The 16,875-nt window shown below is 47.6% G+C and overlaps 2 pseudogenes; both read left to right on the top strand.

Annotated features, from left to right (window-relative positions):
* The first annotated feature begins 2,212 nt into the window (after positions 1–2,212).
* LOC127490375 (U2 spliceosomal RNA) lies at positions 2,213–2,334 on the top strand (annotated as a pseudogene).
* A 10,594-nt stretch (positions 2,335–12,928) lies between these two features.
* Positions 12,929–14,093, top strand: LOC149127731 (ATP-dependent RNA helicase DDX19A pseudogene; annotated as a pseudogene).
* Positions 14,094–16,875: the final 2,782 nt, after the last annotated feature.

Genomic DNA, 16,875 nt, shown 5'->3' on the forward strand with positions numbered 1-16,875 from the left:
TGGGCTGATCTGAAGCCAGGAGCCAGGAGCTTCTCCCAAGTCTCCCACGTGGGTGCAGGGGCCTAAGCACTTGGGCCATCCTCCACTACTTTCCCAGGCCATTAGCAAGGAGTCAGATCAGAAGAGGAGCATCTGGGACATAAACTAGAGCCCAAATGAGATGCCAGATTTGCAGGTGGAAGCTGAGCCAACTACCCCACAGTGCTGGCCCCTGATTGTGTACTTCGATGTACAGAATTTTATGTTTTCTTTTCTCGGGAAGGAGTTAAGAATATGCCACTCTGGCATACTGACTATTTTGAGTTAAAGGCACTTGAAAAACAAGGAGTATAAGGAGACCATCCTGACCTTCCTTCTGTTACTTCAAAGTTGGAGGTGGAATTCTCACGTGAAAGATCTCTTTGCTACACCAGCAGCAATGTATCACTTATCCCGAAGATGGGAAGTTAAGGCTGAGGGAAATCCGTTAAAATAACGCATACTTTCCTAACCACTCCTTCACCCCGACTGTGCAGCTTTGCCCAATTCCTTCTGCCTGATCACAATTTCATGATCTACCATTCTTTGTCCAATTCACTGTGCAAACATCCAACTCTAATTGCATCTTGGGTCCTTGTTTCCTTTTTGTGACAGCCCCCTTCCATGTCACAAAACTTGTGTCAAATAAATTCCTGTGTTTTCCTCCTACTGATGTGTCTTATGCTAATTTAATTCTTAGGCCCTGCCAAAAAATACAAAAGGTAGAGGTATAATTTTGGCTTGGTACTGTTGCCTGTGCTTTAAAAAAAAAGAAAAAAAAAGCACAAAGACTAAAAAACCTACCACCTGGCACTGAACAGGAAGTTTGTGGGCTGGGGATTCTATGTTCCTCTTCATGCATTTCCACTCTCACCCCACGGTGATAGACATTTAGAACCCGTCTTCCCTGTCTCTTCTCTCTCGATTTCTGCATCAGAGCCAGGGGTGCACCAGCTCACTGCCTGCCGTGTAATTTGTGCTCTGTGCTTTTTCCTTGAATGCATTGAAACCTTGCTTCCTAAAATCATCACTGTCAGGTTACTCTAACTAAACTCGCTCACTCCTTTTCCCTGAGGGGGACCTTTAGGATCATACCCACGACTAAGGCCCCGTGGAAGGGGCACGAAAGCAGCAGGAAACTTGGTTACCATTCCTGGGAAGGACTTAAGAACTGACGCACTGATGAGGCATGAAGACAGAAGTGAGCAGTCCAGGGTTTTGTTGTTGTTATTAGGGCACCACCTCTGAGTTCATGAGAAGCACCTGGCTCCTGCCTTCGGATCAGCGCGATGTGCCGGGCCGCAGCAGCCATTGGAGGGTGAACCAACGGCAAAGGAAGACCTTTCTCTCTGTCTCTCTCTCTCTCACTGTCCACTCTGCTTGTCAAAAAAAAAATTAAAAATAAATAAATAAAAGATTGGGTTTTAATCCTTGATGTGAGGGTACTTCAAAAAGTTTATGGAAAAATGGAATTAAAAGTTAAGCTTACTAGGGCCAGTGCTGTGGCATAGCAGGTTAAGCCACCACCTGCAATGCCAGCAAGTCCTGGTTGCTTTACTTCCAATTTGGCTCCCTGCTAGTGTGCCTGGGAAAGCAGTAGAAGATTGCCCAGGTACTTGGCCCCTTCACCCACATGGGAGACCCAGAAGAAACTCCTGGCTCCTGGCTCCTGGCTCCTGGCTCCTGGCTTCGAATCGACTCAGCTCCAGTCTCTGTGGCCATCTGGGGAGTGAACCAGCAGGTGGAAGATAGATTTCTTCTCTGCCTCTGCCTTTTCTTTTGAAAAAAAAGTTAACTTCTTTGGGTGCAAAAATTTTTGAAATCCATGCATCATTTTTTTCATAATATGAATTTTCCATGAGCTTTTTAAGAGAACTCTAATTCAAAAAAAATGCTACTAATGACCCACCACAAAATGCTTTTTGAATAACCTTTTTAGTAATGATGATTAACTTTAGTGTCTTTCAAATAAAAAAGCATGCACTGAACACCTGGACACTGAGCACGCGGAGATAAAAGGCCCAGTTCCTTCCCCAGCGAAGTTCATGGCTAGGGCAGTGGTGCTCAAAGTGTGGTCTTCATGCTGGAAGCTACAGCATCACCTGGGAATTTGCTAGAAGTGCACATGAACCGGAAACTCTGGGTATGGAGCTCAGCAATCTATGTGGGTGTGGTCATTATCTATTTACATTTAATCGCTTCTCGGCCTTTTGGCTAAGATCAAGTGTACTTACATTTAAGAATTTTATTGAGGCACATTAATTATATGTATTTATGGACACTGCATGATATTTCAAGACATACATTCAACGTTTAGTGATCAGAACAGTCTAACTGGCATATACATCATCTCAAACATTTATCTTTTCTCTGTGGCAGGCTCATTCAAAATCCTCTCGAGTAGCTATTTTGAAATATACAATGGAGTGTGTGAACCATGGATCCTCCGCTGTGCTGTAGACAGTGTCAGCTGCCCCCAAAAGCCATCTGTTGCTAACTAGCCCTCCCAGTGGTTCTGATGTAGCTGAACTTGGGAATTTCTCTAGGGACTCACATGAGCGTACCTGCTTACTCAGTGTTCCATCTCATGAATGGCACACTTTGGGAACAACGATGCCAACCCAAGCCCCCCCACCACCACCTCCTCTCCCGCCAAGTTAAATGATGGAAAATGGAAGTCAGCTTGAGTTTTCCGAATGACGCAACTAAACACAGACACCCTGGGGAAGATTGGTCCTGTTCTTGCCCCAGGGCCGACAAAGAAGGCGGGGTGTGCTCCTGGCCTGTCTGCAGGGCTCCAGTTTATCACGGCAGATAAGAAGCCATGTACAAATCACTGGGAAGGGTCGGGCCGCGGGCCTGGACTCCATCCTGGCACTGCCTCACTCCGTCCCAATCTATGAGTGCGGAGTCTGTGCCAGGGCCTCTGGGGGGAGGTGTCTGAGAAAAGTCAGCCCCATGGCTCCTCAAACCACATCAGAGGGAGCCCTCTGCTTCCTCTCTCCAAACTCACTACTGGCGCCATTAAGAGAGAGAGGGAGACATTGAGAACCGAAATCAGTGTTCAGAGAACTGTGAGAACGTTTTCTCCCTAAGTTCTAGTTGATGCTGCCAATTGACTACTCCGTCTCCCAGTTCTCTTCTTATAGAATTTCTTCATCTATTCTTTTCTATAGTTTTGCTTCCTCATTTCTTAACTTTTCAATTTCCTATCACAGAATCCCATTAACCTCATCCTGGGTGAGCTCCTATCATGTGAAAGTCTAATAGGATGAAGGGAACCTCGTGCCTGTTCCCAAGCAGCCCCTTGTTGGTGGCATTCTACATCAGCCAACCACTAGTGAAGCTGAAGTTCAAGTTGGACATTGAACTCGGTTCACAAATGAATACAACTTGGTTCCTGTGCTGATGGAACTTGTGGTGTGCAGAAGGGACAGGCACAAGCCAACATGATTAATGGATATAATGGCGGCAAGAAGGCGTTAGGGCATAGAGACAAGAATGATTGGATGTCCTGAAGGAGCTGAGGAAGGCTGGGAGCAGAATGTGCCCTTGGAGTTGGGTCAGTCATATGACAGGTGGACTAGGGGATGTCATGTGACTGTATTGTGTGTGGGATAGGGTCAGGTTCATTATCACTACAGAATGGTTGTCATGGTCATAGACTAGATTGGAAAAAGCAGGCTAGGGATAGCTTGTGAAGGATTTCATGTGCCACATGGCAGACTTAGGAGTTGAGACCTGATTCTGTAAGGAGAAGCAGTTCATTAGGATTTTCTTAAGCACAGCAAAGATGTGGTGAGATCCAGGCTTTGCGAAGCAGTGTGGAGGATGGATTTGAAGGAACAAAAACAGGTGAGTGTTTCAGTTGTCAATCGTGGTGTAACAAATGACCCTAAGCTGAGGTACATAAAATAGTGATGATCAAGTATTGCCACAGTCTTGTCAGTTAGTTGAGAGTCCCTTCTGTGGTCTCCCCTGAGCTCACTCACGTGGCAGCATTCAGCGGGTGGGGTAGCTGGGACCCTGGGAGGGCTGCGCCTCTTGATCTGTGTGGTCCCAAGACCTTTCTCTCTCCACGGCTGCTCACCACTCAGGGTCTAGGCCATGCCTCCTCACACAGTGGTGAGAGCATTCCAAGAAGGCAAAGGTTGAAGCTACACATCTTCTTGAGGCCTATCCTTGGAGACTGTATGATATCAAAGCCATGTAGAGAGGCGAACGTCAGGGGCATGGCTTATTAGGGGGAGCAGATATTTAGAAAGCAGAAGGATCAATGATGCAATAGGACATTGTATTAAGACTCATTGTATTAAGAGCTCCAGGCAAAGTGCTCTTGAAGAGCAGGTTGCAGGTGCCGTGGGTGCTGGTGGTTACTCTCTCTCTCTCCTATCGCCTTTGTCTGCCAATCCTCCATCCCCCAGCTGCTGGGAGTGTTGGTGGATAATAGCTCACAGCTGTTCCATTTCCCTTGACCAAACAGGAGCTGACTGATTGGCACAGGGTACAGAAGCCTGGCCCATTGCCTCCAGGTGGGATTGACTCACGGTACAGTCTGTGCTACAGAGCTTCCCGTTGGGACCAGACCGGAGCGTTGCTGCTTGTCCTGCCCTAGGATGCTTCCCTCTCCTGAGAGCACTGCTGACTCTGCTTCTAGGGAACCCAACCCAAGAAGCAGGGAGGGGAAAATATTCAATGGGGGCTCGTATTCCCAATGGGCTTTGCTCCTCTATGCTGTCTCAGCTTTTTCTCCATCGTTTTGAGCTCACGTCTGTCTCCCTCTTCTTTTTCTTCTCCTCTGTAAATTCATTTCCCTTCTCAGCTAAATGTCTTTATACACCATGGAGTAGATTTCTTTAAAAATGCTTCGATGATTCTTGGATGATTCTTTCAGTGGTTGAATAGACTTATCTGCAAAGGATAGGGCCTTTACAGACGAGAAGCCAGCAAGCTAGGTTTAACCCTAAAAGATAATGAACCTCAATCTTATAAAGCAAGTGTTGTCCTATGACAAAGGACATGGACTGTGAGTTTGATGACCTGACACAGCAGACATCTGTTATTTTTATTCTTTGGCACTTATTCACCCTGTGGCACAGCCTGATTCCTCCCCCATAGGTCCATCCTCCCTCCCACTCTTAGCCCACATTCCACGGGTGGGCCCACATTTCTGATTCAGAAGACAGCATGTCAATGAGGTACAAACTAATCAGAAGAGGGTGTTACCTGGAGTCAATGCTTAGTGATAGACAGATGCAGACCTCAAGTCAATCAGAGACAATTGCACTCAGCCCAGGACTCTGCTGAAGTTCTCTTCCTTGTAGTATGGCTCAAGCCATCATTGGCTGGTGGTGAGGGGAGACTCTGCAAAGAAAGAAGTCAACACAGTGGGAACAGAGGTAAGCAATAGATAAGCAGAATCCTGATGTCATCCTATGTGCCCCACAAGTAGCTGCACCTGATTCCCCAACTCAGCAGCTGCACCACCTAAGAAATGCCTTTTTAGTCACTTTTTGCTTAAGCTGGTTGGAGTTGAGTCTTGCCACTTACACCAAGACACCCAACTAAAACGCGTGCAGTTCTTTTTTTAAATGAAGCACTTAATTGACTATACTCAGACATCTGCTTTCTGTTTGTCAAACAAATGCAGTGGGCAGGAAAAGGACTTTGAGCAGGCCTGCAGCTTCTTAATTACAAACTCTGTAAATAAAGTCGGGATTGTGTTGGCTGAAAAGAAGGAATATCGATTGGTTGGTAGGAGAGTAAGACGTGTGAACTTCGCCAATCCTGCCCCAAGTCATCCTGAGACGCCCCGCCAGGGTCCACTTCATTTTGTCGCTTTGCCACTGCATTCCTAAGTGCTTCTATAACTACGCTCTACTTGCAACCTCATTTCAGTGGAGTCTTTGGCCATTTTGCTTTCCTTTCCTCCCCTTTTATCTCTCTTTCAAGGGACCTCACTACAAATTTGCAGCATCCCCATAAAAAAAGATCAAAGCGCCTTGCAAATTTAAAACTCCTCATTTCCATGTTACTGACTTTGTTCCCATAATTCAGCCTCAAAGTGCTCCTAGTCCTTACCACAATACAGCCATGCCCACGGATACACACACACACACACACACACACACCCCTTCACCAGTAATTTTTTAAATGCCTATACAGTTGACTATTAAGTCAAATATAGTAACATCCTCAGCTTTCAGAGGAAACTTGCAAGACAGATAGTCCTACGTCCACCTTGCAGGTGAGAATTTTTTTTCTTTTTTTAAACTTTTATTTAATGAATATAAATTTCCAAAGTACAGCATATGGATTACAATGGCTTCCCCCCCAATAACTTCCCTCCCACTCGCACCCCTCCCATCTCCCGCTCCCTCTCCCATTCCATTTGCATCAAGACTCATTTTCAATTATCTTTATATACAGAAATCAATTTAGTATATATTAAAGATTTCAACAGTTTGCAACCACACAGAAACATAAAGTGTAAAATACTATTTGAGTACTAGTTATAGCATTAATTCACATTGAACAACACATTAAGGACAGAGATCCTACATGAGGAGTAAGTGCACAGTGACTCCTGTTGTTGACGTAACAAATTGACACTTGTGCCATAGTTGCTTGTGCCATACTAACGGGCCTCCAGAACCCTAGAATGAAATCCATACACATCTAGTCTTTATAAGTCACATGGTCTTGGGTGTTCCATTAGATCAGCAACTAAGGGACAAAGACAATATGCCGTGCACTTTCCATCACCCTCCAGGCAAATGGCAGGCTTTTTGCAGCCGTGCTGGGGAAGATGGGAACTTTTGCATCACCAACCCGCCTTCCTCCCGCACTCACACTGATGCTGAGGGTCTTGGATGTTTCTCTGGAAAGCTGCACATTCATTTGGTAATTGAGAACAAAAACTACTGAGCACCTTGCAGGGTTCCCAGTGGGGTTCTAAATGCTGAGAGTAACCGTGAATAAGAGAACTTCCCTGATCCTCAGAGATAGCTTAGATCCAGTGGAGAGACAGACAGTAAACCAGCAACACATCATGTGTATCACGCCGGGGGCTGACAGTTCTGAGAAAGGACAAGCAGGGTCAGGGCATCAGAGAGCAGTGGGTGCTGTTTTATTTATCGTTTAAAAATAATAAAAACATATTCACTTAACTTATCTGAAAGGAAGAGAGACAAAGATCATCTTCCACCTGCTGCTTTACTCTTCAAATGCCTGCAGCAGCTGGGGCTGGGCCAGGCTGAGGCTGGGGGTCAGGAACCAGCTCTCGCGCATGCGTGGCAAGGACACGCAAAGTGCGCATTAGCAGGAAGCTGGACTCAGCAGCAGAGCTGGGACTCGAACCCGGGACTTGATATGGACTTGGGCATCCCGAGCAGCATCTTAAGCACTGTGCCAAACGCCAGTCACAGGGCGTATTGTCAGTGATGTGCTCAAGAAAGGCCTCTCTGAAGGAGGGTATTTGATCAGGGACCCACAGGGAAGGGGCCCCAGCTTTCAGGAGGAGGAGGAGGGGTGTTCCGTGCAGACGCCTCTCCCCACTGGGGAGTATCACCAGCTGGGCCTCCCTACCTGCTGACCCTCCCCTAGACTGCCTCCATGAATACCAAAAGCCCTGCAGAAGAAGAACAGAGACGCCGGGGGTGAGCGTGGCCGGACGGAGGGGAGACAAGATACTGAGCATGGATAGGGCTGCTTTCTTACCCATGCCAGCCCCTAAACCTACGTGATCACCGGAATTAGAGCAGGAATAGAGCAAGGACGTTAAGGAACTGGGGAAATCGGAATAAAGTCTATAGCCTGGCGTAGTAATTACCAATGTTAGCCTCTTAGTTTTAATAAATGTGCTATGCTCATAAAAATACTCCCTTTAGGCAAAGCTGAGTGATGGGCTTGTAGGAGTTCCGACTATGTCACTCTTCTATAAATCTAAAATTATTTCAAGGTAAAGCATTTTTAAATGGCAAAACATTAGCACCCCCTTTTCTAGCATAAATATTACTAATATTTTATTACTGAAACTATGGAATATTAGAGACATTAATCAAGACATAAATAAATGGAGAAATACATCATGTTTATTGGTTGATAGATTTGGTATTTTAGAAATGTCAATTTTCTCAGTGATCTATAGATTTGATGTAATCCCTCCCAAATCCCAGCAAGGTTTGTATATGTGTAGGAATTGTTGTCCATTTCATATGGAAATGCAAAGGACCATGATAGCCAGAAGTAGTCTTGAAGAGTTAGCTGTGAGATCTTAGCATAATGCCATCCTAGCTAACACAGTGGTGATCCAAGGGCAGACACAGAGACTGGAAAACGACAGACGTTCCAGAAACGGACCGTATGAAATCACGAGCTTTATGTATTTACTTTCAAATATTTATTTCTTTGAAAAGCAGAGTGAGAGACACAGAAATTGAGATCTTCTATCCATTGGTTCACTCCCCCTGCGGCCACAACAGCGCGGTCTGGGCCAGGCCGAAGCCAGGAGCCCCTAAACCTACATGATCACCCAATCACGTACTCCACCTGGCTTTTCCACCTGGGTGGCAGGGGCCCAAATACTTGGATCATCATTTACCTTCTTCCCAGGCACATTATCAGGAAGCTGGATGGAAGTATAGCAGCTGGGACTCGAACCAGCTCACCAATATGGGATGTGTTATCCCACATTGGATGGCATCTTAACCTGCTGTGTCTCAATGTTTGCCCAGTCACTAGATTTATAACAAAGGTACAATAGAGTGCAAGAAAAAGAATGACCTTCATACGTACCCTGAATCAACTGGATATCAACATAGGAAAAGTGAATTACGACTTCTATGCTATATAATACTCAAAAATCAATTCCATATGTACTTTATGCAAACAGAGCTTCTAAAAGAAAACAAGAACATCTTCATGACCTTAGCACAGGCAATTATTTCTCAAACAAGATGCACAAACAATGAAGGAAATAAGCAATAAATAGAACTGTATGAGAACTAAGAACTTCCTGTGTCAAAAGATCCGATTATGAGAATGAAAAAATGTGGGAGAAGTTTGTGTTTCATATATCTGACAAAAACTGGTATCTAGGCTCCATGCCTATTAAAAGTCAGACAATTCAGCAGATACTTCTGATACACAAAGCAATATGGACAAGTCTCACAAACATGGTGAGGTCATGAAGCCAGACACAAAAGACTTTATACAAGTACTGCATGATTCCAGTTACACAGAGTTCAAAAGCTGGCAAAACTATTCTATGCTAAACTGGTTGCCTTTAAGGTGGAGATGGTTAGTAATAGCAGAGAGGCGAGAGAATGTTTCTGGGGTCCTGGTAATATTTTGCCTCCTGATCTGGGAGTTACATAAAGGGATATGTTCCTTTATGATTTGTACACTTTTTTTTAAAAGATTATTTATTTATTTGAGAGGTAGAGTTACAGACAGAGAGAGGGAAAGGCAGAGAGAAAGGTCTTCCATCTGCTGGTTCACTCCCCAAGTGGCCACATTAGCCGGAGCTGAGCCGATCTGAAGCCAGGAGTCAGGAGCCTCCTCCAGGTCTCCAACATGGGTGCAGGGGCTCAAAGACTTGGGCCGTCTTCTACTGCTTTCCCAGGCCATAGCAGAGAGCTGGATCGGAAGCGGAGCAGCCAAGACTGAAACCGTTGCCCACATGGGATGCCAGTGCTGCAGGCAGATGCTTAGCCCACTACACCAGAGCATCAGCCCCTGTAGACACACACACACATGCACACACACCACACACCCCTATATTCTGTACTTTAGTTAAAATTTATGAAAATGCTATATGGCTTAGTTGGAGAGAAAAGTCTGGACTGGGATTGTGTTCTCTGATGAACTGTTGAACTCACTCTCGTACTATGTATTGCTATGTAACAATGATTCCATAGCTTAAAACTGCACACACTCATGATCTCACAGGATGTCTGTGGGCCAGGAGTCAAGGGGGAAGATCAGCTGAGTTCTGCTCAGGATCGTTTGTGAGGTTGCCCTCAACTCTTGACTGGGGCTACAGTCATCCGAAAGCTTGTCTGGGGCTGGAGAATCCATGTCCTAGCTCATTTGCATTGTTGGCTGGCCTCAGCCCCGTTCTGTGTCGCTGGCTCTTCATTGCGCGCCCCTCTCTTGAAGGCTGTCCGGATGTCCCCAAGACATGACAACTGGCTTCCCCCAGGGTGAGGGAACCAAGCGGGAAAGAGAGCCTAAGATGAAAGCCGCAGTGTGTGTTTAATAAGCTAACTGAAACAGCAACATGCCAGCTCTGTGCCGTAGACTGTGCAGATCCACAGAGTGCGGTGAAAGGAACTATCCAAGGTCATGGACACAGGTGGGGGTCACTGGGCCCGTCTTGGTGATCGGCTCCCACACCCCTCATCCACACCACTGCTCACTAGAATATCTGTAGGCCTCCAAGATTTTCAAGCTCCCTATCGTCCCTATATAATTCACTAACATGAATGTGTGCAAACACCTCCAGGGGCTCTCAAACTGGGGCTCCCACTGGAAGAGCTTGCTGGTGGAGGCGAGGAGAACCCTGGGGAGGGGGACAGCTTCTGTCACTGTTGTCCCACCGCAGTGTTTATAATCTGAAGAGGGCTTTTTCCAGCAGAAAATCCGGCAGGACTCCCCACCTTGACCATCGTGATGTAACCCGATCATTGACGTCTAAAACACCCTCAGTAGAAACCCACAGCATTAGTAAGAGGGAGAGTTGTGGGTCCAGTGCAGACTTGCTGTCAGGACAGTAGAGAAGTAGTTTCCATCCTTGGCTGCTTGTGACAACGTCTTGGGGTGCTGTTAAAAGCACTGATTCCCAGGTCCCGCGGTCCAGACACGGGATCCCAGGATCTGCATCTGGGAGAACACTTCCCAGGAGGTCCCGAGAGTTGGCCAGGCATCTGAGAGCTGCTCCTGCAGTGGTATTTGGAAATCTCTGATAGACGCCTTTCCGGAGGGTGGCTTGCGGTTCACAAAGAGCCTATTTTCCTGTCCATCTCCATCTACTCAATGTGCTGAGTGAGATTAGTGCCTCTCGGCCTCTCTGAATGCCTTCTTGTTCCTCTGCCTGCACTTCGGTTCCCAGCACGTCAGCCTTGAAGGTGGAGTGGGCTGTCAGCACCAGGGGCTTGAGACCAGAGCCACAGACTCCCGTTATCACCTCAGCTCCAGACTCCATTGCCTGAATCAAGGCTAAGAGGGGCCTGGTGGCCCTCGGTTAAGAGGACACGTGGCCAAGTCTCGACGCAGCCAGGTGCTGCTGACTGTTTGCAACGGGAATGCGCAAAGCCTTGGGGAGCTCCCTCTTAATGCGTGTGAGATCACAGCTTGTGGACGGGACATTGTTTGCTCGCCTGCTGGGAAATACACAAGCCACGTGAAAGTTCCTTCGGCAGAATTGAGTAACAAGCATTGTTTCTTCGTTCACGCACTTGCAGATGTTTCTTGAGCGTCTCTGCTCTTCTAGCATTCTCTGACTCCACGGCAGTCACACTGCCCCCTCTGTGTTCTTAGGACAAACCAGCTCCCTCCTGCCTTGCGAAATCTGTTCTAGCTGCGCCCTCAGCCTGGCACATTCTTGCCCAGGTATCTGCTAATCTAATTCCCTTGCTTCTTTTAAGTCTTTGCTTCCACCCCATCTTCCCCACGAGGTTTCACCTGACTCTCCTAGTTCACCCTGCAACCAACTTCCCTTCCTCCCCTGCTCTACAGTGTCTTTTTCCCATAGCAGTTTCTATCTTTTAACATGTCACATAACTTGCTGTTTGTCATTGGTTGTTTCCATTCCCATTCTTGAATGCAAGTTTTATTAGGGCAGGAATCGTTGTCCATCCTGTGTCCGAAGTACCTAGCATGACGTCTTGCATATAACCAATGCTCGATAAATGTGTGTTGAACGGTAACTTGGGTGCTGGACTAGTGGTAAGCAATAGAGAGATGGCCACTCCATCACAGAGCCCATGGTCTATTAGAGGAGTCCACTAATAAATAATTACAGAAATGTTTATGGATAATTGTGAAAGAGAAGAAGGAAATATATGGAGTTCTGTAAGAGTGTTTGAGGGGTTCACCCTCGTTCGTGATAAGAGGTGGTCAGCTGAGAGCAAAATTGAGTCTGAGACAGGAGGTTGCATGGAGTGATCCAGCTGAAGGAAGCAGGAAAGCAGAGGAAAGACCCTTCCACATTTCACAGTTTTCAGAAGCCTTGCTTATAACAACAGAGTGCGTCCACAATCTCGCCTGGAGGTGCCTTTCCTTCCTCTCGAAGTAGCTATTCAAAATAAATTTCTAGAGGCCGGCGCTGTGGTGTAGTGGGTAAAGCTGCAGCCTGTAGTGCTTGCATTCCATGTGGGTGCTGGTTTGAATCCCAGGTGCTCCTCTTCCAATCCAGCTCTCCGCTATGACCCGGGAAAGCAGTGGAGGATGGCCCAAGTGTTTGGGCCCCTGCACCCGCATGGGAGACCCAGAAGCTCCTTGCTTTGTTGCGGCTATTTGGGGAGTGAACCAGCAGATGGAAGACCTCTCTGTAACTCTGCGTTTCAAATACATAAATAAATCTTTAACAAATTCTAAAATTTGGTAAACAGTTTACTCCAGCTCTTGTGTCAACATATAAACATTAACTTGAGAAAATTTCTCCTGCTATAGATGGATAGTCTTTGATAGAAGCCAATAGTGCTGTTTTAGGAGTGCTGGTGCAGAGAAGTCAGACGGGGAAGAGAAAGGACAGACTGCACAGTGTTTACTCCACAAGTTGATCAAAAGCAACCCTGTGAATAAATGAAGTGGAAGTCCTGCAGCTGGACCCAACTCTCTGCTCCATTCAGTAAACATCTTTTGAGGAGCTTTGGCCAAACTACATCATGTCCAGGGCGTCTAAACCATGTATTTGAACCATCCATCCAAGATACAAGAGAATGCTTTGCCTTTGATACTTGCTGAACCCCTGTAGGACTTAACTGCCCAGTCTTTTTTTTTTTTTTTTTTGACAGGCAGAGTGGACAGTGAGAGAGAGAGAGAGAGAGAGAGAGAGAGAGAAAGGTCTTCCTTTGCCGTTGGTTCACCCTCCAATGGCCGCCGCGGCCAGCACGCTGCGGCCGGCACACCGCGCTGATCCGATGGCAGGAGCCAGGAGCCAGGTGCTTTTCCTGGTCTCCCATGGGGTGCAGGGCCCAAGCACCTGGGCCATCCTCCACTGCACTCCCTGGCTACAGCAGAGAGCTGGCCTGGAAGAGGGGCAACCAGGACAGAATCCAGCGCCCCAACCAGGACTAGAACCCGGTGTGCCGGCACCGCTAGGCGGAGGATTAGCCTAGTGAGCCGCGGCGCCGGCCTAACTGCCCAGTCTTAATCTATACTGGTAAACAGATGCCTTTGTGTTGGCCATTATCAACCACGTAGAACCTGTAGACAGATCCACCCCGCGTCTGTGCCTCTTCCTGACATATGAGCTCACCCTTCAAATGAGAGAGGTGACTGAACAGATGGACAAGTTCAACCTGAGCTGAAGCCAGCTTTCGCTGTTCAAGGCAGTGAATTGCAAAGGGGCAGACCAGTGAGCAGAACGGCACTGGTACTCGTGGGGGTCTCAGACTGGTGCTCCAAGCTCAAGTCCATTGACCCTGCAAAGATCAGCATGTTTGTTCTGGATGGGGCTGAGGTGATGCTAGGTACACAGGGCCACCAATATCACAGCCCTCACGTCAGGAGGCTACAGCTGCCCAGGAACTGCCAGGCCTGGCTTTTCTCTGCCATCTTCCTAGACGCTGTGTGGAAATTTGCTCACAACTGACCCCAGACCCAAGTGTTACCAAACCGAAGCTGAAGGAGGAGGCGTGGACACCATCAGACCGTATCATGTCCTGGGCAGCCTCTGCAGGGCCCCTGCCATTACTCAAGCTGTGCTCTCCTGCCATCCCTGCCACACAGCCAGTCGGATGGCAGCAGAACTGTCAGAAGAAGGTGGCTCTGTGAGTGGTGAAAGGATGGTGGGGTGGATGGCTGCAGTGGCTGCGTGCCTCCAAGCAGGCAAGGAAAAGTCCTGGTGACCCCCCCAAGCGGGTGCCCACAGTACTGGTGCTGAACACGTATCTGTTGTCATCAGCTTTGATGAGGACCTCCCAGGGACAGCAGCAAGAACCTCGGCAAGGACCCCGACCTCATCAGAGTGGGCGCGCTGGCCGCCTCGGCAAGGACCCCGACCTCATCAGAGTGGGCGCGCTGGCCGCCTCGGCAAGGACCCCGACCTCATCAGAGTGGGCGCGCTGGCCACCTTGGCAGTGGGCCTGGCAGTGAACACAGCGGTCAGCACGAACAGCATGGCTATCCTGACAGACTGCAGGGACACTTTATTTATTTAGTTTTTAAGATTTATTTATTTGAAGCCGGCGCCGCGGCTCACTAGGCTAATCCTCCGCCTAGCGGCGCCGGCACACCGGGTTCTAGTCCCGGTTGGGGCGCCGGATTCTGTCCTGGTTGCCCCTCTTCCAGGCCAGCTCTCTGCTGTGGCCAGGGAGTGCAGTGGAGGATGGCCCAGGTGCTTGGGCCCTGCACCCCATGGGAGACCAGGATAAGTACCTGGCTCCTGGCTCCTGCCATCGGATCAGCGCGGTGCGCCGGCCGCAGCGCGCTGGCCGGGGCGGCCATTGGAGGGTGAACCAACGGCAAAGGAAGACCTTTCTCTCTGTCTCTCTCTCTCACTGTCCACTCTGCCTGTCAAAAAAAAAAAAAAAAAAAAGATTTATTTATTTGAAAGTCAGAGTTACACAGAGAAGGAGACACACACACACACACACACACACACACAGGTCTTCCATCCACTGGTTCACTCCCTAGTTGGCTGTAATGGCTGCAGCTGCGCCGATCTGAAGCCAGGAGCCAGGAGCCAGGAGCTCTGGGTTCCCCATGCAGGTGCAGGGACCCAAGCACTTGGGCCATCTTCCACTGCTTTCCCAGGCCATAGCAGAGAGCTGGATTGGAAGCGGAGCAGCTGGGACTTGAACTGGCGCCCATATGGGATGCCGGCACTGCAGGCGGCAGCTTTACCCGCTATACCACAGCACCGGCCCCGGGACATTTTAATAAGAAGATAGATTAGATGTGGGTGATTTGGGTAAGATTGGGGAAATAACCTGCCGAGAAACTCCACCAGTCTGTGGTGCCTGCCCTTACACTGCCCCCACACAGGACACTGGCATTTTAATACCACAGACCCAGAAACCACCACATGGACGAAGGCATGAGTAGAAAGAAACTAAAGAAACTACCTGCCTCATTTCAAATCATGATCGGCCTTGACAGAAGGTTGTACAAATGATGGAGGATATTAGAAAAAAAATTCCTTACACACACTCTGGAAGATTGGCAATTCTATTTTTTTTTTTTTTTGCTAGCATTTCCCCATCATTACACTAATCTAGATGTTGCCTAGGATCTGCTGGGCAGCCCCTGCTTGTTCTCTGACTTGGAGGGTACAGGCCATCTCTAGGCGGTATGGGAGTGACAGAATAGAGGGGAACAAGGGTGGTTACAGGGGGAGGTCCCAAATAGGGTAAGTCTGTAGGTCTAGCCATCAGGTTAGAAGGGGACACCAGTGATGTAAAAATATATGGAGTTTGGTGAGCTTTAGTCTCAGGGATTCTTTTACTGAACCCAGGCACTCTGATATAGGATGTAGGCAACCCAAGTGGCAACTTAGCCACTCTTCCAAATGCCTGCTCCCCCATCTCTTATTGAACATGAAGGTTATTCCAGAGAAATTGCCATTGGTTTCCAGAAGGTAAGGATTTCTGGGATTCGAGAAAGCTTCATGAAGGAGTGGAATTTGCTCATGAGAGAAAAGTGGGATTTCAAGGGAAGTGAATATGAAGACAAGCAATTTTCTCTAGGAGAAACAAAATACTCTGTAGGAAGAGCGAGGAGATCAGCCTGGACTTGTGGGCAAAGAAAGGTCTCGTCAGGGAGACTGTTGGAACAGTGTCTTAATCCAATTGTGTTTCTAGAACAAAATATACAAGGCTAGTTAATTTATAAAGAACAGGAATTTATTTCTCACGGCTCTGGAGGCTTGGGAAGTCCAAGATGAAGGCACCAGCAAGGCTGGTGTCTGGTAAGGGTCTCTTTCTGTTTCTAAGGGGGTGCTGTGTTGATTCATTCTATGGCAGGGAGGAGTGCTATGTCCTTAGATGGCAGAAGAAGAGAGCACACCCATCAACCTAGGGTCTAATCCCATTCATGGCAGCTCTGCCCTTACAATAACTACCCCCACAAAGGCCATGCCTCTTAATCCTGTCACATTAGGGATTAAGTTTTAACATCAATTTTGGAGGAGACACCATCATTCAAACTGGAAAATGGCCCTTGGATTGAGTAGTAAATTGTCATGGATTCTGGAATCACAGAAAGGAAGTGATGGACTTGTTTTTTGGGAGAATTGGTCTAGCAGAGATATACAGGATGTCTGGCAGGTAGAAAGTGCTGGCAGCTGAGAAATCAGATTATTGCATCAGTCCCATGATCCAGCAGGTGCTAGCATGTCAGTGGCTTTGAGGACATAGAAGGAGTGGAAAGAGGAACTGAGAAACAAGAGTAGGTTTTGACACCTTCTTGTTCCAAAAATGGATTTGTGGTTCTTCATTGAAACCTAGACTCATAATACAGAATAATTCTGGGAGAAAACTCACAAGGGAAGTTTAGAAAGAATAGATGGTATTGAGGTGGAGTCTCATACTTCACCCAACCCCAGCTGTTGCAGCCATTTGGGGAGTGAACCAGTGGATGGAAAACTTCTCTCTCTCTCTCTGTCTCTCTCTCTCTCTCTGTAACTCTCCC

Source organism: Oryctolagus cuniculus, chromosome 2, assembly GCF_051225735.1.
Source record: "Oryctolagus cuniculus isolate XC-2025 breed Fujian yellow rabbit chromosome 2, ASM5122573v1, whole genome shotgun sequence".
NCBI lineage: Eukaryota > Metazoa > Chordata > Mammalia > Lagomorpha > Leporidae > Oryctolagus > Oryctolagus cuniculus.